This window comes from Perna viridis, chromosome 5 (genome assembly GCF_037379345.1).
Source record: "Perna viridis isolate PV_CMFRI_1.1 ecotype Kerala chromosome 5, ASM3737934v1, whole genome shotgun sequence".
NCBI classification, from domain to species: Eukaryota; Metazoa; Mollusca; class Bivalvia; order Mytilida; family Mytilidae; genus Perna; species Perna viridis.
This window is the reverse complement of record NC_142449.1, coordinates 41754627-41778391: the sequence shown is the minus strand read 5'-3', so window position 1 is coordinate 41778391 and position 23765 is coordinate 41754627. Positions and strand designations below refer to the sequence as shown.

At 34.4% G+C, this 23765-nt stretch overlaps 1 pseudogene across 1 annotated transcript; it reads right to left on the bottom strand.

Annotated features, from left to right (window-relative positions):
- Positions 1 to 1521: 1521 nt before the first annotated feature.
- LOC148617764 (scavenger receptor cysteine-rich domain superfamily protein-like) lies at positions 1522 to 23233 on the bottom strand (annotated as a pseudogene). Its single transcript, XR_015922525.1, has 15 exons — positions 23084 to 23233; positions 20835 to 20956; positions 18721 to 18937; positions 17755 to 17905; positions 16920 to 17140; positions 13857 to 14016; positions 12979 to 13193; positions 11386 to 11536; positions 10906 to 11090; positions 10374 to 10521; positions 9145 to 9350; positions 5486 to 5627; positions 3195 to 3375; positions 2675 to 2807; positions 1522 to 1789 (listed from the first exon to the last, which is right to left on the bottom strand). The product of XR_015922525.1 is annotated as a scavenger receptor cysteine-rich domain superfamily protein-like (transcript).
- Between the last annotated feature and the right edge of the window lie 532 nt (positions 23234 to 23765).

Genomic DNA, 23765 nt, shown 5'->3' with positions numbered 1-23765 from the left:
ATGCTTTGTTTTTTGTTTTTGTTTAGTGTCGTGTTGTGTGATTTTTTTTTTGTATTTTTTTTTCTTTGTTTGTTTGTTTGCTTGTTTGTTTGTTGTTTTTGTTTTTTGTTTTTTTGTTTTTTTGTTTTTTTTTGGGGGGGAGGGCTATAGTGTAGTGTTGTTATGGTCATTTAAGTACATGACATTTGACAGAATTGGCATGAAAATTTCATATAAATTCTAAAAACCCAATAACATCCCATACTATTAACAGTAATTTGATGCTATATCAATGGTCCGAGTGTTGGATGGTCCGCCACTTTTAAGAAGAAAAAAACAATGCATGTACGTACAGCTCTGTACCCCGGATTTATATAACCAGAGTTGCCGTGTTTGGGTTATAACTATGTCTGCCCGGTGGTGTGACAAACTGTTGATCCATAGATAATTAACGCCTGCTAACCCATAGATAACGGACAATTTATTATCATTACCGTTGGCTATTGATAATTAATTCTATTTAATTCATTAAAACACCGTTCTTTATAACGGGGTTTTGGTTAATTTCGCTTGCCATACACACATCTTTAAAGCGCATATCCAATGAAACCACTGAACCGAATATAATGATACCATGTAAGCAGTCAGCTGCAGCAGAGGATATGTAGACTTGGCGATCCCTTCACCCCCTGTAGGCGGCTATATTTCAAAATTATTTTCAACATAAAAAGTGAAAAAAATGAGAAAAGAAGCAAGTTCTGGCAACGACTTTGATGTTATTTTTAAGTTCTAGGTTCTATGAATCATTTCAAGAATGATAGCTCACTCATGGTTGAATAGCTGATGAGCCCATGTTTAATGGGTTTTTTTTCTCAAGAGCATAATTGGTATCTGCCCGATGTCGGACCATCGAACTGTCAGACCATCCACCCGTCGGACTATTGGACTGTCAGACTATCGAGCGGACCCCAATTTGATACCTATGTAATGATATTTGATGTCTGTTTATACTTTTTTGTTTTATTTAAATCCGTTTCTTCACCATTTTCTTCGACACTTACTTGATTTTTCGGATACCGTATTCTCCGCTTTTGTCCTTGTAAACGTTTCACTCATCTTTCACGATTCATGTATGTTGTAATTATCCTGCAACTACATTTTCTACATAAAACATGCGAATTTGTCCAAAATATTTTTTCAGTAATCTTTTAAACAGCGTTCTGCGAGGACACCTTTAAATTTGTTGCCTATTACCTGTTTCTGACTTTGCTCATGTAGCTGAAAAGGTAACCAGGAGACGATATTATGGCATAATGCAGTGGGGAATAAAGCTTTGCGCAATTCGACATCCTTTATTTGTATAGTAAAAAGCTTAGTTAACGTTGCAGGATAAAAGATGATATACAGGTACATACATGTATATATAAAACACAAGATAAAGTCTTAGACTGAATCGAAACATTGTTTTTGCTTGAAATGTCTCCTGATATTGCCTTAAGATAACTCGATCACACGTGTGCAGAACAAAATAAACAAAGTTAGTTAATTTCCTGAATTTAATATATTTGAAATATTTTTTATATATATAGCGTAAATAAGTAAAAATCAAGGACGCTGTTAATTACAATGAACTCCTGCTCGCTTTATACCGTACTTATCAGTCTTACAATGACCGATTTTCCATTGTCCATAAAAACAATATCTAAGATGTATAGCACCTTGTGGACAATAAAGCTCTTGTACGACATGTTCATATGGTCTACCTCTCTTTGGCATTTCACCATTGCCTAAGTATGTAGCTGTTGCGTCACTGCAATTAAAATAGTAATTTTATCATAGCTTTCATAATTTTGAGCAATTACTGTCGTAAAGACTGCAAAACTTACATGTATACCATGTAACATTTCATATTGGAGTGATGGCAGTTTCGACTGAATTAACTCGATCCCTACAACACACAATCATTCGTTTCTTCATTTGAGTGGGTCAATATATCATATGCAAGAGTAATTGGGAATTCAGGATGGACACCACCATTTATAAGACAATGGCGTATTGTTGTTATGACAGATCGATTCAACAAAAGAATCGACGATTGGGCAAACACTAACTCCAGGCGTCACAAGATATTAGAAAAAAGCGATTAGCAGCACTGACGAGCATTTGGGGTGAACGACCTGTAATTTTCATTTCAAAGGCTACCATACTCAAGTTTATTGTTGTCGCTCGGGCTCTATTGCTAATCTGGATATATAAGGTACCACTCAAATCGACCAGGATAGACTTCTAGCACTCCAGTTAAAATATCGGGTGGGCAGTGTGATTCATTTTTTTTCCAGTTTTTCCTTACCCCGAGGAAAGGTGTAATTTGTCCTCCATTCCACCAAATAATCCAAGAAACTGGCACTTTCCACTTATGAAAGTTTTCTTTCAGGTTTATTTTTTATTTCATCAATTTTTATGTCAAGTTTCTTGAATATTGTTATGTCTCAGATACACTTCAGTCTACGTTTCTAGTAGTGATAATATTCCAATAAGCAGTTACAATACAGTGTCTGTGTAGTGCTACCTTTCCGTCTCAGTTCAAAGTCAATTGGAGATATTTAGCCATTTACTGAATGTGAATGCCGCAATACAAAAATAATTTTTAAAAAAATACAATATAAGTTATTACCAAAGTTTCTATATGTATTACCTGAAATTAAACATTCGGCAAACTGACTGGGCATTGATATCATCCCATGTATCTGCACAAATGTTCCATGACTGCCCGAGACGATTAATCACAACGCCGCCATCTTTTTGTAACGAGACTGTCATCTGGATTTCTGTTGATTAGGTGGTATAGATTTGGCATGGAATAGTAAACAAGGGAATCAAGATTAGAACAAACATAAAAAGAATATAAACCTAAGATAAAAACTAGACAAGGAAAAGATGTAACAAATCACATGAAATCATCACAATACAAGGTACAATTTACATAAGTAAACAATTTTAGTGAGCATTTTAGGGCGATTGAAAATATACATTCATGTTCTTTTTCCATTTCACATCTTTTGACGTATTCTACTACCGAATGGAATTCGTGTTGATTGAGCGTCACTCGTCCAAACGACAGAATTCGTGTAAGAAATCATAGAATATAAATAAGAACCTATTAATCGCACGAAGTTGTGTTAATGTTTTTCCAAAACGAAATTAGGGTAGTATACCTGCATTTGGAGGTTCATAACATTTTATAGCAACCTTGGAACTCTCCCAACATCCGTAATAGCGTCTCTCAAGTACATTACATTGTCCAATATTTTGTTCCTTTCCATTACAATCAACGCGTATCCATTTAGCCGACATATCGTCTTCGTTTGTCTTTTGTACATCATTTCTCCTCCATACCTTTAACATTGATCGTACATATGGTTAATTATAACGGTAGATAAACCTACCAAAATCGAATCCCTTTTGGACCTTACAACAAGTTGAAATGGACTAGTCCCGAATTTAATACAAACCTGGGTAGGCTGTTGGGTAATTTAAATAGCTTTCTTGATAGCAATTTGCCCTACATTATACTAATATGTCCTACTTGATTACTCCTGAACACCTGTGCGATCATAATTGATAACTATTTAAAGTTGAAAAGCAGTGTCCAAACGATCACGCAAGTGTTCTGTATTAAAGTAAGCCAAAATATTATAATAGTACATGTGTACAATGTAGGGCGGAATTATACCTAGACAGCTATTTCAATCGTTCACTATAGTCGGCGTCACATAAATAAGATACTGCTAAAATTTGAATAAAAATATTTTCTACGACTTTATTGAATACCTACCGTCGTTTAAATTGTCTTAAATGACTTGCTCATTCGTTTAGCCAAACGGCTTCTCCCTAAACATTGAATCGTTAAATTCCGGTGAGATTTTAATTCTCGGTCCCAATATTTACATTGTCAAAAGTCGGCCATGTTTACAGTGACGGGTTCTAGGAGATGTTGTTTATGTTTAAATGGTTTGTCCAAAAACCGAAGAACCCAGACTGCATTTCGGCGTAAGTTCGGATATCTCGGATTCATTTTACGCAAACAACGTACAATACCGAGAAGTTGATCAAGCAGACGATTGTCACCGGAGTTGGACGGGAACTTACGAACTTCGTTTGTAAACAAATCGTCCCGTAGAAATCAACATGGTGGATATTAGTATGGGATTTCCCGTAAGGATTTGTTTCGCACGATTTAAGCCAATAAGCGACTCGTTGGTACTAACACGTCATGCATATATGCGAACTATTTTCAGATTAAATAAAAGAGAGACAACTCTAGCGGTAAGTCCCGACGGTTTAAAAAGTAGAGCTTCAATTCGAAAATGTGCTGTATGTGACGTCGAGTATAGCTTACCTCGATTTGTACTGAAATCGGTATCATTCTATTTCAAATTGCTATAACATTTGTTGGGTTTAGACAATTAGTCACTAACCAAGGTATAAAATACAAATAAATTGATGTATAGGGACATTAAAAAATGTCTGGTTTAGACGGTCTCCGGTTTTTTTAGGATTCGATTAATACAGGTTTCACTGTTCTAAGATTTATTTTTGTCTATTTTGTACTTGGTATGGTTGTAAAACTGTCATTCGTATTTATAATTAACCCTCTTCAGCCCTTCTTAAGGTTTCTTTTACATAAATATTAATCATTACACTAAAGTGGAATGTTTAGGCGAGAGGATTTGGATGTAATAGATGTCCTCGAAAACAGAACCGACAAAATCTACACGTTTCCTATGAAAACAGACACAGACTTACTATCGATACAAGTTTTTTTTTCAGATGGTTTAAAATTATCGTTGAACCTTTTTCTTCATGACAAATATTCATCGGTTTTCCTGTGATGAGGGTGTTGTTAAGTAGCTGTCTTTATAAGAATCATGCAGATCCTGTAAAATGTGATACACCTTAAAAAAGGTTTCATATTTTTTTTTCATTTCATTATTATTATTATTATTAGTTGTTATTAAGTCGCTTTATAGGTCTATATGATGAATTGTTTAATTATTCGTTCCAATCTGTCTGCTCTTAGGAGATAATCCATATTGAAATTCCAAGTTTCTTTGTATTTCAGTGCCCTTTGGAGAGTTATTTCCCTTAATAATGAATTCTAAAGTACATTCTATATAATTTATATCCTGTGAACAAGGGTTATATGAAAAGCCATATGCTACATTCTGTTTACTATGACATTTTAAACCAACTATCAAAAAGAAAAAAAAATATGTAGGCTTTCCAACCATGAATCACATTTTGCATGATTCCTACGTGGAGTGCTACTGAAAGCATTCAGTAATACAGTGAAACCTGTCTAAACAACTTTATTTTTGACTTAAACAATAGGTTCTGTATAGACAGGTGTTCGGTTTATTTATGTTCGAAATACATTAAATTAATATCTATATGCGATGAAAAGTGTCTGGTTTAGACAGGTTTTCGGATACTAATTTGAGATTACCTAAAACCAAGTTGTCTGCAAACTACTGCTACATTTTTTGCACTAAACATGCTACACACACGATACCAATCATTTTCTTCAAATTTTACATGTAAATCTCCTTCTCTGTCTGTGGAACCTCCAAATAGTTTTATCTCTAGTTCTATAAAAATAATCTATCTGCGATTAAATTCTGCTCCTACATCTAGTTATATAGATAACTGCCCCGCAATGAAAGACGGAGAACTCGGACACAGAAAAAAATGAAAAAAAACTGTAACCAAAGCTCTCTAAAGGATTTCCTATCGCTATCCCCTCCTACGGAAATACGTTTGATGACTCAATTGTTTTAAATCCAATCTCACGATAGAGAATCCTTATATATAGTTTTTGTTAAAATGTCATGTGGTTGTAGCGAAATATGCCCCCCCCCAATAGTTGACGAATGACTTAGTTTACGTTTCGCGCATTGCAAAATAGGAAGTTCACAATGGCATTATTTGATAGAAAATGTGAGTAAAGTTAAATGAATTCTAATATGAAAATAAACATTTAGAAGGAGTGGCGTATGGACTACACGATCTCTATTTTGGACAGTTACAGACAGTTGCGGGCAGTTGTCAACAGACGTTACTCCAAATTTGGGAAACACTCATCAATTTAGACGTTACTCAATTGCGGGTAAAGATTATTTGGGGTAAAATGGCAGTTCACCCAGTGAAGGAGTAATCAAGGGAACCAAGGTTATAGCGGTAATCAAAAGAATGTAATCCAGGGACAAAGACCAGACATGGAAAACAGACATACACAACAAAGAACATAAAGTAACTAAAATCATACATACAAAGTAACAAAAGCAAATGAGCAACTCGGACTCCACTAAAAACTGGGAGCATGGACCAGGTGCACCGGGAGGGTAAGCGTACGAGAGCAAGTGAAATTTTCACACGGGAAATCGTTTTTTTTACGGATTTAAAGTAAAAAATAGATTATTAAAGCTTAACAATGCACTTACTATCTTAAAAAGGAAAATTTGCGTCGGTTAGAATATTTTGGAAGGCCAACAACGTTTCAGACGTAAATTTTGCTGTATGAATACATGTTTGTTTATTTTTGGTACCAGATTTTTACCAGTAGGGCTGTAAAATTGCGAAACAAAATCGGATTTCTCAATTTGGAATAACGTTTATCCCATTACATATTTATATTGCTAATTTAACATACAACAAACCGAATTTTATATACAAACAAGTACTTATTTTATTCTCCTTATTTGGTCTGTTGGTCTACAATAAAATCTGCCTAAACCGGACTCACTTAATATGATTTTAAAAGTGTTTCAGTTTAGATAGGTACACCTGTTAAAGGGTAGCAACTCCCTTCCCACACATTCCTCCATTGTCTCCATCACCATTTCCCATAGAGATTTTCCCATTTCCCATGGATTCCTCATTGCCCCCATCTCTACTTTCCATAGAAATTCCACATGTTCCATAGAAAAATCCCCATCCCCATAAAACCCCATCTCATATTTCTTTACCAAAATAAAATTGAATTTTATTTTATTATTTTTTTTTTTGTTTCCCATATAGAAAAATACCAATTCCCATATAATCCCCAATGCATATTTCTCTTAATTCAATTTTATATTTTTAAATTCATCAACATTAAAACTGTAATTTTTAAATTTGATTCATTTTTCAGTGTAATATATACTTTAAAAACGAATTTCCCCAGCCCCTGATTCCAAATCTCCATCTCTTCATACCATATCCCCAATGCCCATCTACTCAAACACTATCCCTAAACTCCATTTCCTCATACACTATCCCCAGTCCCCATCTCCACATACAATATCCCCAATCTCCATCTCCTCATACAATATCCCCAATCTCCATCTCCTCAAACACTATCCCCATCTCCATTTCCTCATACACTATCCCCAGTCCCCATCTACTCATATACTATCCCCAATCCCCATCTACTCAAACACTATCCCCAATCCCCATCTTCTCATACACTATCCCCAAACCCCATCTCCTCATACACTCATACACTATCCCCAATCCCGATCTCCTCATACACTATCCGAAATCCCCTATTCAAAAATTCCCCATTCTCCCATATGCCATAGAATGAAAAGTGTTTTCCAGAAAGGTACTGTACTCGGTTTACCAATGTTCAAAATATGCTTAAATTCATATAAAGACTTTTTTTCGGATTATTCAGAGTTAGGGTTAGATGGGTTTCATTTTATTTTGGGTACGTTTGCATAATGTCATTTTAAAGTTATTTTAGTTTTGGTCGCAAGAAAATTGATCAAGAGAACAAAAATTCTATCGAAAGAGAAAAGGAAAATCATAACACAGTGAACAATTGGTTCTCATGATGCGGATGTAAGAATCAGAAATAATCGGGCATTGGGTGAAACACTGTATCGCAGAATCCAAATCTTTTTGCAATGTAATTTGATATTTTACACCATCAAAGAGTAATCAAAGGAACCAATATTCTATCGGAAATCAAAAGAATGTAATCCAGGGACAAAGACCGGACATGGAAAACAGACACACACAACAAAGAAGATTGTAAATACACAGTAAAAATTGTAAATGAGCAACTCAGACTCCACTATAAATTGGGGCCATGGACCAGGTGCACTGGTAGGGTAAGCGCCCGCTACATTCACCGAGCTGCTCATAAAAAGCCAAGTCCTGGATAGACAAAAGAGGAAAGGAAAACTATGCCACGTTGAACAAATCAGTTTTCATGGTGTGGATGGATACACCGTAACGATCTTCAAGTTCATGATGACCATAAAACCTCAGTAGCGATGACTTCAATCTTGTAGCAATATCACCCTGTTCGAGAAGCCTAATTGTAAGAAGTCTAGTGTGGTACAAAAGGTCTGCGTAGTTACGGAGCTCTTGCACAACTTATCAATTGTGATATGAAAACGCCATACGCATGTGCTGAAGGGATGTTTCCACAGAAAAAAGGCAAGTTGACAAAACGGAATGTAAAGTCATTAATAAATGGTCTGTAATATCATTTACCACCAATCTTTAAGTGTAAGACAAGGTATGAGGCTGACTCCACATTGTCTGTAGTATCCTTTATCTCAAGTTCTTACGGGTAAATGCAATGTATAAAATCCTCGAAACTAAGATTGTTTAAAGATAATACGTGATCTATAAAGCGGAAACTGAGATTAAAGGATCTAGCTAAACGATTCCTTCTTTTGAATCAAATCTCCTATAAAGTCAGCCTCATAAGAATGAAGGAATAGGTCAGTAAGTAGAGGAGTACAATTTGTTCCCATTGGAATGCCGGCCGTTTGTTAAACAACGCGTCTACCACACTGGATAAATATGTTGTCGATAAAAAATTCCAACATTTTGAAATCATCTTCTTTGGAATATTTTAAAGATGATTTGAAATAGTGTTTTTTTTTTACAAAATATGAGGTTTCTCTACCAAGAACTACATATTTGCATCTAGATCTACCGTCTTTTCTTTTGAGTAACAACGGTGTATAATATTTTTGACTCAGTATTTTAACTGAATATGGGAAAGTGTTGAAAAATAATTGGTTTCAAAGCTGTTGTATTCTGATAATAATCTTGAATTGAGGGTTTCTAAAAAAAACAATCTGATATAAGAAGGACAAATTACCAAACCTAAAAACGGTTCACTTCTACATTGTAACTCCACATCAAGTTCGTGCCAATCACAAGACAGCCTGTTGCCATCGTAAGTCCACAGACGTGTCGGGCAATGATCAAGACTGGTTGAATTCCAAGGACACTCTATATATTTAAGTAACACAGGTCCGAAGTCGCCTCGTAAATAACTGTTCTTAACTTTTGCGATATGGCCTCCAAAGCTAAAGACGGGCGAATAAACTTAAAAAAATCAGCCATTTGATGAATAATGTCATAAGTAATTAAAATGAGTACTATACACGATCGGCAGGGAGAAAAGTATTGAACTGGGTAGAAATGGTGAAATATATCTTTCCGAAGTCAAAGTCAGATATCATCCGGTCCGAAATGAACTTTCACGTTTTTTGTTGAACATATAGGAACAAGTCAAAATATGCCATTCGGTCTGACAAATAAAAACAAAACCCTGTATTATGATGCTCTGGATCTTCACTAGTAAGTAAGTTAAATGGTTTTGTTTATTTGTAAACGTCTCATTTTGTTGGTTTCTTATAGATATATCTTCTGAATATTCGATTGATTGAATGATTATGGTTTAGTTTAGCATCCGTTGGCAGACATTTCATGCATTTCAGGATGAGAACTATGGACCCATCGAACAGACCGTTCTTTGTACTTGTCCTTAACACTGAGCTGGATCTTAAGTGTGCTAGCTCACGAAAGCTACAGCATGCAGGTGTCATGTCACGCCACTCAAACATGTAATTTTGACTACGAGCCAACCAATCGTTACTTTGTCACCCTATTCCTTTAAATACCAGAGATGTAGTGTCTTCCAATTTCAAAGTCTTTAGTGTGACTCGACTGAGAATCAAAGGTACGACGTCCTGCTATCGAGGCGAGTGCCTGTAACCATTTAGATAGTTTCAAATATTTGCCTGATGTTTAATTCTTTTATGTTCAGACACGTACACAGAATTTTCCAAAGGGGTTGCAACTTTTAAAAGTTTATACAAAATGTTGACTTTAATAGTCACAGTTGAATCAAAACGATGAGTTTGATAGTGCTTGTTGCGGTCCTGATGTCAGCGTGTAATAAATTTATATATGGCTCATTTTTACCTATTCTGAAATGCACGAAACAAAAAACCGATATGAGGTAGAAAGCTAATTCGTATTCAAAGAGGCCCATGTTCGACTACATTGTTTACACTTTCAATTAAACAGTTAAATGTTAACCTTACTTAAAGCCTAACATCCGACAAAACAATGAAGCTTCAGATGTCCCAAGGTATGCCCCACAAACGGACGACCAATATCCATCTGTAAAGTATTCAAGACGGCCTTTACCCCTGTCTTTATAGTGACCAATAAGGCGAACTTTATTAGAAACTGAAATAAAAATGAAACAGTATTATTTTATTTTAAAACATGCCATACAAAAGAACATTCATAAAGCTTTGACAAATTATATGAAATCAAAACTTCAAGTAACATAGACAAAATCAATTAAGTCACAGTCAAAGTTATGCAACTAAAATCAAAGGTAATGATTAAAAGAATGGCCAGGAGATATGATTAGGGTTTATTCGAAACTTCTGTGCACGTAAAACCATTCAAATCTACGGTTGGTTATAAAGATTAAAAATTATGAAAATACACTACAGCCTCTCTGACAATCACTGAAATAATGAACAATGATGTTTGACCTAACATAAATTTGTATATGTTAAGCCTACTTAATAAATCTATTGTTTTTTTCATAATGCATTATACCTTCAATAGGACCTGTCCTACATTGTACACCAATAGGATACCTGGATATCAAATAGCGATCGCCCGATACCCATTTAAAGTCACAATCTGTTAAAGAACTGGCATTCAGAGGACATTTGATATAGTCAATAAGAACTGGATCAGAGCTAGGCGGTACATTGGCAAACACTGGCAGTCCTCCATACCTCAGAAATATTAAATATTACAAAAATATTAAATCTGAAAAATATTAAGTTCTGATGCAACTTTTATAATCTTTTATAATAAATGACGAACGATACTCGGAAGTGATTTAACATAGGGCCAGAGTGGTTGATCTTGGAATGCCCGGATATTCGTGTTGATCGATATATCACTCATGGGAGTAATATGGTGGAAATATTAACAAAGTCGTAATATTAGTACCAATATATTTCGCCCGGCACGGACAAAGTCTATTTAATCACTTTAACGTAAAACTTTATACAAAAACATACTTACTTATAACCGAGCATTTTACACACTGCATTTGCCCCTGGTTGTTGCAGCCATGCTTGGTTTATAGTCCCCCATTTACCGTTGTGTAACACTTCTACTCTACCTGAATGCTGCTCATTTGATGCTGCAAGTCTTACTCCTAACTTTGAATCCTCTATAAATCGTAATGAAGCGTTAATAACAAAAATGGACTTTTGGATGTTCCTTATTTAAGTTTAATTCATGGATGCCGGGCTTTGTGCTTATTTTAACATTGGTAGGCGCTAACGCACGGTGAAAAATAATAACAAATACAGTGCTACTACCCGTGCTAAAATAAGTATAAAGCCCAGCTTCCAGGAATTATTTCTTTTCTAACACGATAAAAAAAGTCGTTTTGTCAGTGAGGGGCTCCTTAGGAAAACGACATATTTGGCTCTTCCAGTTATCTCTCTATATTTTTGTTACAATAAAATACAATTATTTCGACTAGTTCAACAATTATATTTTAAAAACATGCATAAGAAGTAAGATTTATAATTGGGAAACGTTGAACCGCATTTACAAATCAACAAACCGACGGAATCGTTACATGATGTCACATTATGTGACATAGATATAGGTCAAAGAACATAAATTAACCAAAACCAAAATAATACATACAAAGCAACAAAGGTAAATGAACTCGGACTCAACTAATTACGGGGAACATGGACTAGGGTGAACATGTTCTGCTTATCTATAAACACCTGCCGAGTTGCCCATAAAAAGTCAAATCCAGGACTGACGAAGAGGAAAGGAAATCTATGACACGTGGAACAAATCAGCTTTCATGGTGCGGATGGATACACTGTAATGATCCACGAGTTCATGATGACAAAAACTTCTGTGGTGATGACTTCAATCTTGTAGCAACATAACCGGCTTGTTCCAGAAGTTCAGTGCGATACAAAAAGTCTGCTGCATAATTACGGCAAGTTCTGGTATAACGTATGAGTTGTGATATGAATACCCCATACGCAAGTACTGAGGGGGTGTTACCACAGATGAAAGGTAAGTTGACAATAAGGAATGAAAGTCATCGCGTTTGTCGTATAGTTTAGTCAGTAGTTTTACTTTACCACCGATCTTTAAGTGTAGGTCAAGATATGAGGCTAACTTGTCTGTACAGTGTCTGTAGTATCCTTTATTTCAAATTCTTTGGGGTAGATGCGGTGTATAACATCCTCGAATCAAGGACTGTTTAACGATAATTCGTCATTTATATAGCGGAAACTAAGGTAGAGGATTTGTCTAAACGATGTCCCTTTTGGGGATCAGATCAACGATAAGTAGTCGAACACTTGTTTTTCTATGAGCTATAAGATATCTAGTGACCTGTTTAAAAAATAAAAAAATATAACAACTGACCAAACATACATGGAAAATCTTTATCTCATTATTATTGTTAATTTTGTTTGCTGAAATGTGCCACAATTCGTTACAAGTTAACCTATTTGCATGATGCAAATGTTTTACTTGTTATACATTATACATGCAATGAAATGAAGCTAAACCTTTAAATATATATATACATGTAGCTATGATCGACAACTGAAACCTTTTGCTGCAGTTTACCTTTATGTGGACTTTTCCAACACCGAACTTTAAGTCTTTTATAACAATATGGACATTTGCTACAAACAGAGCATTGTTTACTCCATCCTCCATGATTGCACTGACTTATATTAATTGCGTTTTCGTTGCAGCTAAAATCCATAATCATTGGTCGTGTATAGTCATAACGACTAGGGGATGTGACGTCATAGCTGTTGTAAGTAGCACCACCATATCTGAATGAAACGGACGAGGATGAATGTGGAAAAAGCTAGTACAGAATTGTATTAAGGGAAAATAATAATATTACCAGAATAATAGGCAAACTTTATGTAATAGTCAAAAGGAAAAGTAATTGTTAATATCAAGACAAAACCGGAAAGTTGGAAACGACTGCAATGGTTTTGACTTGGTGCAGGTCTTTCCGACGGTGGAAACGGTAGGTTAAACAATGTCTTATAGCGCAACAAACTTCCTGTTTATATTACGGTTAATTGTTCCTAGTATATTGCAATATAAATAAACCGACAGTTTAATTGCCACCGGTCAAAGTTGGTAAATTCAGTAGTAAAATATATTGAAACCCATCCCCTATAATCGTCTTTGTCAGAAAATTATTATTCAATAAGACTTGTATCTCTGTATACTCTAGGGTCAAAAGCTTGTCAAGCATCACCGTCTCAATACAAAGTATCCTAAGGAAATAACTCAATTTATCCATATGCCTTTGATTTTTGAACATATATGGATACTAATAGTGTTGTCATACGTAAAAATAATGTTTTTGTCTATTTCGTGCGTTACTCACACAATGTCGTAAGGTACATTTATACTATACTAAGTACTTCCATTAGAAATAATAGAAGTATTCGGCTTTGACGAAATAGAAAATATCTTACGTAAAACCAAGGGTTCCACACATTGCATTTATCTCCGCAGTTCCTATAGAAATGTCAACGATGAAGCCCCATTCTCCTTTATGAAATATTTCCACAATACCTTCTGGTAAATTGTAAACATCCGACGAAGGATCCCACAGTCGTAAAGGGACATCGGGTTCTGAATTGAATATTAAGTTGAAATGGTAGGTGAACATCATACGATCTGCAAGCTACTATCTTTTCATTTTAACAAGCATACTTTTTAAGGAGTAATACATTTATCACAAGTTATAAACGTTTTGCTTGTATTGTTTTCCATGTCTGGTCTTTGTCCCTGGACTACATTCTTTTGATTACCGCTATAACCTAGTTTCCCTTGATTACTCTTTCACTCGTTTCAAGTAACTTCGTTGTGATATGATGGTCTAACGCGCATGTAATGACCGTGAACATTTTGATTCAAGTACATGTACTAAAACAGTGGATGCGCCTGGTTCCCAATTTTATATATACTTTATTCTGTTAAACCTATGTAAAAACATTGGTATACAGATTTTAAAATATCAATGTATAATTAATAAAAAATTCAATAAAATGTGAAATGCTGTATTGGCAAAACGATTGTAGAAAGCGGAAAGGCGAGATCTGGCAAGACGGTACAAACCGCCGAGAAATATATTAGGTAAGGTAGGCTTTTCACTGGTAACAGCGATAACTGAAGTTCCTCCGTGCATTTCTGAGTGAACAGGGCGCCCGATCCTCACTTGCGTTAGACCACATGTAAATAAGTCACCCTGGATACAGAGGACGAGAAATCCCGGTACCAGTCGTGAACCGGCCGATCTGGTAACAGCTAAAGCCTTATTTAAACACACTTTCCCGTGGTACCACAGAAAGGTATAAAATAGTGTGGTCTAACGCAGAATTATAGGATCCTGACCCCCTTTCATCTAGCCAGGTTCCCCCAAAATGGTCACGTCCAAACGTGTCCATCCCCAAAAGCGCGGGAAAATATAGCGAGATATACCACTAGCGAAGAAAACTTTTTTTTTTTGTTAATATTACATGTATGTAGGCTACTGATATGTACGATCGTTTTCATTAGTAAATGAGTTTCTTCACTTTTCAAGTTTTTTTCTACAGCTACAAAATATATATATATATTGTGCAGCATTAAAATCTGTGCTGATTGTTGGAAGCATACTGCTTAGCTTGTTTCTATATTTCATACTTTTCATACTGCTTTAATGTTTGTAATGTTTGATATTCATTAACAACTGAGTTTACTCGTTTTTTCGAGTCTTCTCTACTATATGTTTTCTGCAGTTGCCGTATTACCATTTCTTCTTGATGGTATCTCGCTCAAAATAACTGTCATGTTCGAAAATTTATAAAATAATAATAATAAATAAAATATGGATAAATAAAAGAAACTTCATAATTTAAACGAAGACCTAACTAAGAATACCATAAGGCTGTTTGACTGCAAATGCTAAACCCTGAAGTAATATCAATTTGATTAAATTCCATTACGCACCTATATGTACATACATGTACATGTTACATAACCTACATACATATGTCTCGTAAAATGTGTGTACAATTAAATATGCGAAAACATTAATAATATTCTTCACGCATCATACTGTAATAATGTATCTCAACTTCTTAAATCTTGTGTCAAAATTTGCATCTACATAAAGAGGATTCGACCATACAAGAATAACAATAGACTATCTAGCCTTGTAAGACCTCAACAAACTAATCCATACCTTTTAACTGTTTGACTCTGGATAAAATTAAAAAGAGTAACGCACTGACACTAAGCACGTGTAAATGAAATACGACGGAAATTTAGGTTTCAAGTGATAACTTCGTGCTACACACTTACGCACTAACTTAAGTACAACATGGCTTTGTACTGTTCCGTACGCAAGACTGACCGCTCTGAAAACTTGTGGGCATAACGCTGAAAAAAGTTGTTTTTCCAAAAAAGATGGTACACTTTGATACAAATATATAGTTCTTGGTAGAGATTTCTCATAGCTGGTAAGAAGTAATTACAAACCATCTACCAAATATACAGAAGATGTTCACAAAATGCTGGAATTTTTAATCGACAATATATTTGTCCAGTGTGGTGGATGCGTTTTTCAACAAACAGTCCGTAATCCAATGGGAACAAATTGTGCTTCTCTACTTGCTGACCTATTCCTTCACTCTTATAAGGCTGACTTTATAGCTGATCTGATCCGAAAGAAAGAATATTGTTTAGCAAGATCTTTTAATCTCAGTTTCCGCTATATAAATGACGTATTATCTTTAAACAATCCTAATTTTGGGGATTTGATACATCGCATCTACCCCAAAGAACTTGAGATAAAGGATACTACAGACATTGTGAAGTCAGTCTTATATCTTGACCTACACTTAGAAATCGATGGTAAAGGAAAACTATTGACAAACTTTACGACCAACGTGAAGACTTTTTATTCATACGTTCATAACTCATACGTTATGCCAGAGCTTGCTGAGACTACGCAGACTTTTTGTTAGAATTCTAACAAATAGGCTTCTGGATCAGGGTTATGTTGCTACAAGATTGAAGTCATCACAACAAAAGTTCTATGGTCATCATCATGAACTCGTGGATCATTACGTTGTACCCATCTGTGCCGTGAAAATTAATTTGTTCAACGTGTTTTCTTTTCCTCTTTCGTCTACCCCGGACTTTTTATGAGCAACTCGGCGGTTGTTTCTAGAAAAGCAGATGACCCTTACCCTACCGGTGCACCTGGTCCATGCTCCCAGTTTTAAGTGGAATCCGAGTTGCTCATTTACTTTTGTTACTTTCGACGTATTATTTTGTTTACTTTGTGTTCTTTGCTGTGTTTGTCTATTTTCCATGTCCGGTCTTTGCCCCTAGATTACATTTTTTGATTTCCGCTAGAATCTTGGTTCCCTTGATAACTCTATAAATCAACTTAAAAAGGAGCAGCCTTTGTTTACCACAAACACACCCTCTTTGGATTCAACAATGATATTTAAAACGCCAAGGTAATGTAAGGTTCAGTCTACTACCTTTAGATTTGTTGACTCTACAAGCAATCCCGACCTCTTCAAAGCGATCGTTAATGCATGGCTCAAATTTAACGTTTCCTTTGAAACAATATTTAAAGTCAGTCGCATCAGGGGAGCAGTTTATTGCAACGATGCAAATTTTCTTCCGGTACTTTTTCGCAGCAAAGTGTATCGAAAATACGGCTTTTGTATCTGTGCTTAAACGAGGTTCTCCGCCATCTCTAAAAATAGAGTAAAACCTGTTTAAACTGAACCTTCTGGAACACGGTTAAGTTGCTACAAGATTGAAGTCATCACTACAGAAGTATTATGGTCGTCATCATGAACTCTTTTGTCTACCCCGGACTTGACTTTTTATTAGCAAATCGGTGGGTGTTTCTAGAAAAGCAGAGGACCCTTATCCTACCGGTGCACCTGGTCCATGCTCCCAGTTTTTAGTGGAGTCCGAGTTGCTCATTTGTTTTTGATACTTTGAATGTATGATTTTAGTTACTTTATGTTCTTTGTTGTGTATATCTGTTTTCCATGTATGATTTTAGTTACTTTATGTTCTTTGTTGTGTATGTCTATTTTCCATGTCTGTTCCATGTCCTTGGATTACATTCTTTTGATTACCGCTATAAATTTGGTTCTAGAAATTACAATTGTAGGAATAGTAGGCATCATAAAAATATATTTAGAATTTCACGATGTTTTGGATTGGTATATTCTTTCCTTGTATGGTCGTTATTCTTTGATTGTATTTTTTTTATTATTTTGATTAAAATTTAAACTGGTACCTCTAATTTCCTTTCTACCGACATTTCATGTAGAAAATAAAACATGTTTTACATACCGGTATCCTAGAGTCCTACATGCCAAATTTGCCTCTATCAATGTAAAACCCCTCTGGTTTATGCGCATCCATTGCCCTCTTCTGTATATTTCTAATAATCCTTGTCCTATCTGAGTGAAGGATAAGATTCTTGTTGGGGTACGAATAGATCCTGAAAGAGTTGACAAGATAACACATTAATGAAATAATTAGTTAACACGGATGGAGTACGAATAGATCCTGAAAGAGTTGACTTTTCATGTTCATCGTCTGAATATAGGTGAAATATTGCTGCTCAAACGTTAAACTCCAATAATCAATCAATCATTAAAGGGTTGACTAGATAACAAAATGATGAAATACTTAGTTAACACAGAAGGAGTACGAATATATCCTTAAAAAGTTGACATGATAACAAAATGATGAAATAAGAAGTTAACACGGGAGTGTTTATTGTTTTGCTTGATATCATAAATGTTTGTAAGTATATCAAGCTGTATTTTTTCCCTCACATTTTTCCTTTTTTTTTTTTTTAAACATGTTTGTATTGAATCGATATTTTTTGTAAAGTTGTCAGTAAATTATTTTATTTTGTTAATTTTATGTGAGAGATATCAGCGAAAGTTTGTCTGTTGGATACATTACCATTTATTTTGATTGATATGTCCTTGTTACATGGGCATTTCATAAAAAAATGTATCAATCTATTAAACTAAAGAGTGACTTTTAAGTTTTAGTTTTTAATTTTGAACAAGATCGTCATTGATATCTGTACGTTGAATCCTTGAATTAATACTGCAATTGAAACGAAAATGTTTCCTTTTCAAAAACAAAAAGATGCATATATTTTTGCTTTTCATTGATTCGTTGTATATATGTCTGGATTTACATTACAAAAACATTTAAGGAAAGGATTTTGTTTGCAGAAATTATGAATTAATATTAATTTAAAAGTTAATTAATTGACGTATACATTGCTTCGTTTACCTTGTACATTTACTTTGAATTCCCTGATTAACTTGTGATTGGATCCCGACACAACAGTGCAGCGGTATAAACCAGAATCCCGCAGTTTAGGATTTTTTATGATTAATCGACTCATATAACGAATTTCGGGCCAATGTCTGGTTTTTATCTCAAATCTCTCCTCTAAACTGTCATTTATGAAAAAATCTGTAGAGGTGTCATTGTTGATTTTATCCCACTAGAATAAAATAATATGTTTAGGATACAAACTAACAAATATTCAACAATTCTTATGATTTTAACATCCATGTACACATAGCATAGATGTTCGTTAAACCAAGGACAAAACATGGTATTTTTTTTAAATTGGTGAATGATTGGATTTATGTAGTACTATATGCTACTTTTAATTGGGATTTTTGTTTTGCACCGTCTTTCAGGGCTTACAATATTTTATTCCGTTTGGCTCCACTTCGGAATATTAAATTTATAACATTTTTGTAGGCCTTAAAGCAAATTTATTTCATGTAAGAAAAGTTTTGGATATTTCGTGCATTATCATCGCACCAATTAACGAGGATCCATGAGGCGAAGGGGTATCAAGGAAACCAGGATTTGATCAGTAACCAAACATAACATAATTCAATGATGACGACTAGAAAAGGAAAACATATACACACATGTTGAGAACTCGATAGGAATTGCTGAAGGGATGCTGCCATTGTCAAAAGGAAAGTTGAAAATATCAATTCAAAGTGTTAGAATTCTGATATGAATTTTTGTTCGACAACATGTTTATCCAGTGTGGTGCATGCGTTTTTCAACAACAAATTGTGCTCCTCTACTTGCTGACCTTTTCCTTCACTCTTATTAGGCTGACTTTATAGCTGATCTGATCCGAAAGAAAGAATAACGTTTAACTATATCCTTTAATCTCAGTTTCCGCTATACAGATGACGTATTGTCTTTAAACAACCCTAATTTCGGGGGGTTGACATATCGAATCTACCCCAAAAAAAACTTGAGATAAAGGATACAACATACACTGTAAGGTCAGCCTCATATCTTGACCTATACTTATAAATCAATGGTAAAGGAAAACTGTTGACCACTAAACTTCACGACAAACGTGATTACTTTTCCTTTCATCTGTGGCAACATTCCTTCAGCACCTGCGTATGGAGTGTTCATATAAAACTCATATTGTATTTGGAGAAGTGTTCGGTTTACAGAATGACCTTAGACGTATTTTGAACACTTTTAAATTGTTAAGTTTGTGTATGTCATTCCGACACTTCCATAATTTCCTTTCGGAACTTAGCAAACTTATATCAGATATATTTCCTTAAATATTATATTATTCATCGAATTATTTATAAACAGTCTTTATTTAGTAATCGCATACTAAAGCATACTGTAGTCCGTTTGAGATTCATAAAACTTCAAAAAAAAAATTTCAAAATATTTTAACTTTTCTACTGCAGATCTATTTCTATAGTTTATACAAATTCGGAAATGTTTTTAAAAATTTATTTCAATAAACAAAATACTTTCCTTTTAGGGTTAATGTGATTTCCATTTTATATATTTCTATTATTTTTATGCATACCTAGAGCTATTATTTGAATATTGCTGTGAACAACTAAGTCATGTGACATCTACTTTTTTGAATATCTTTAGATGTCAACTGAACATCACCAAACATCATTTTCTTACCATGTATTCACATCATTAGATATTTTAATTACTTAAATGACCTTCACACAATGCAGCGTTATTATGTAGCCTGAGCACATGGCTTTTTGTTTATATTTACATCAAATATTCATATTGCTGTTCCAACATCCAAAGAGACATAATTGTATTCAAATACTTAAATACTTAAATTTAAAATGCATTCAATCTTATGGGAATTTCTTAGGTCTGCTGAGATAAAAATCTGAAATTATTTCATACAGTTCGTATGCCTTAACATAGCAAGCCAATCGCAGTTGACAAATTGAATTATTTCGAAAAATGATTTTATTAGATTTTTTTCGAAGATTTATAAAACTCGAACGGACTGTAACTATTAGTCAGAATGAGTTACTAACCATAACATGCAAAGTCATTTTATAGAAAGGAGTTAATTGTACCTGGAAAGCCGGTGTGGATTCACTTCGAACTTTACACCTAAGTACAACGATGTGGGTTTTCCCGACTGCTACGTTACTTATATATGGCGGTAAGAACTCCATTCCTGGGACACTTGTTACATCTACAAACATATTTGTACTGTAAGGTCAAAATAGTCAATATCATAATACGTTTTTATTATTTAAGGTCAGAATAGTCAATATCATAATACTTCTTTAGTATTCATTTTCTAAGGTAAATTAAGTATACACTTGAACTAATAACTCCAGAAGGCTTTGGTTGTTCGTTTTACCAGTTCAACATTCTTTTTTCTGCTCTTGACCTGGGAAGTTGTGCCGTATGCGTATATAATTATAAAACATTCTGGAAATAAAAAAAATTATAACCCCACGCCAGCTGCTGATAGTAGGCAACTTTACTGACAGTATTCATGTCATGATTTGAATGAAAGGCAGTTCAAGTAAAACTAAACGATATACTAACACCAACGGAAACGTGCATGTGCAATGGTTTAATGCGTTTAAAATCAGTGTATTTTTTACGTTATAACTTCCAATTCATGCGTGAGGAAAAAACTATATAGAGTTAAATTAGTATTTCATTGGCCAAATATTGCAATAAAAATGCATTTACTGCGCTATTTTCAAGTTTATACATTATTTTGGCGTTGTAATGTATACTATACGAGTTTTAAACTTCAAGAGCTATAGTTTAATTGAGAATACTGTGAATATTGAAAAAACGTTTTAACGCGTTTATTGAAATAGATATGACACATTTGCCAACTTTATTTTCGATTATAAATGAGGTCTTTCCCTTCACAGAAAGTAGGGTTGCTGTATATCAAATAAAAGGTTGTCAAATTTACATTACAAAAATCATGATGGAAACATAGACAACTGCATTTGACTAGATTACCAAGTGTAGAAAAACTAACTTTTGTAGAAGGTAGCATGTTATAAATCAAACCGAATGTCTTTACGTGTATATTATAAAAGATAGTTTTCATGGGAAAAATCTTTCAATTGTTTAACAAACAATTGACATACTAGCTGACTCTTTAAATCTTTATTTAGAGCGAAAAGGGAAAGTTTTATCAGCCATTGCATTAAAGAAATGTCTAACGCGTCAAAACGCCCTTGACCGTGTTTAATTTTCTCTATTTATTTATTTTATATGAACCGTCCTTTCATTGTCATGGTTCTGCGACGTATTCTCTTAGCATGGATGGAGAAAATGCACATGTCAAAACTTTTTTCTGCCATCATGCAGAATTCTTTTTAATTCTCTTTTTTTGTTTTTCCTGGTTGTGTATGTGTGTGTGTGCACAAGCTAGTAAATTACAAGTTAATTACAACATACCATTTGTACCTTGTGAAAACAAAACAAAAATACAATTAAACCTGTCTAAACCTGAAACATGCTTAAACCATGCTGGTTTGACAGTATCTTTACAATTACGTGTCTAAACACAACATTTCCAGTTCCAAGAGATTCGGTTAAGATGGGTTTCACTCTTCAGGAAACATTTGGACGACTTTGTATTTATTGAATTATTGAAGTGCTCCAATGCTGCTTTTAAATGTGTTATGTTGTTTACACTGCATAATTACACCGAAGAATAAGAACTGGTATTTCGATGTACCTGTTTCGATATTTGCAGGTGCAATGCAAGGATTCGACTTGTAACGCAACTTTAGAGCTTGTCTATGGAAGACACAGGTAGAGTGTTGCAGTTGCCAAATATTGTTTCCGGTTTCCAAACAAATTCATCAATTACAGATCAAAAACTCATGTTATCTAAATATTCAATGTTGGTTTGTAATTTACAAAATTGGTAAAATTGAAAAATTACAAAAAAATCACCGGAAATGTTTAAATTAAGGGAAATAACGCTTTGATATGTGCATATTTTTATACATTTGCTATGAAACTTCGAATATATGCTCCGTGTCATTGTGTCATCCACTTTTGACAACCCAAATTCCTTTTTCTTTTTAGATCATATTGAGTGTACCATAACACTGAAACAAACCGATTGCATACAATTCACACTGTGCCAATTGTATCAAGGAATCTGCCCCATTTCTACATGAACGGTCTCTTAATTTCTTTAAACTCTTAAAATAAATACTTATCATTAATAACCTTATTTTAACAATATCTTAGTTTACATTAAGTAAGATTATACGTCAAGCTGCTTGAAATGCACGAAATGATTCTATTCGTGTACACAAATTTTACTCACGTTTTTCCTCTGGAAGTCGAAATATTTCATAGGGAGCTGTTTGGACCAATAAACCAAGAACAATGAGAACAGATATCAATTTAAATATGAAACAAATCCTATCCTCCATTACCAATTTCAAGTCGTCTCTCCTAAGGAGAATAAAGTTATCCTAAAACTAATATTTTGAGTGGTTTGCACTTATAAGCATAGTAAGTAGGTAAATGACCTATTGACATTGTAAATTTTTAACATGCATCTAAAATTATCGACAGAGTAATCAAGGACACCAAGATTCTAGCGGAAATCAAAAGGATGTAATCCAGGGACAAAGACCAGACACGGAAAAACAGACACACACAACAAAGAACATAAATTAACCAAAATAATACATTCAAAGTAACAAAAGTAAATGAGCAACTCTGCTTTTCTAGAAACACCCGCCGAGTTAAAAAGCACATTGTTTTTCTTTTAGACGTATCATGTTAAATTAAAACAACACAATTACAATAACAGTGGGTTAAATAGGTATTCCATGTTGTAGGTACATATGTCAGAAGCTTCAAATATATCTGACCATTGCAGAATGTTTGCAGTGTCAAGTCAAGAGTCAACCACTTCAAGGCATGTGTGATCATGTCCCCGACCATGTTTGTGAGCACTGTGAGCAGATAACTAAATTAACAAATGTAATTGCTGGTAA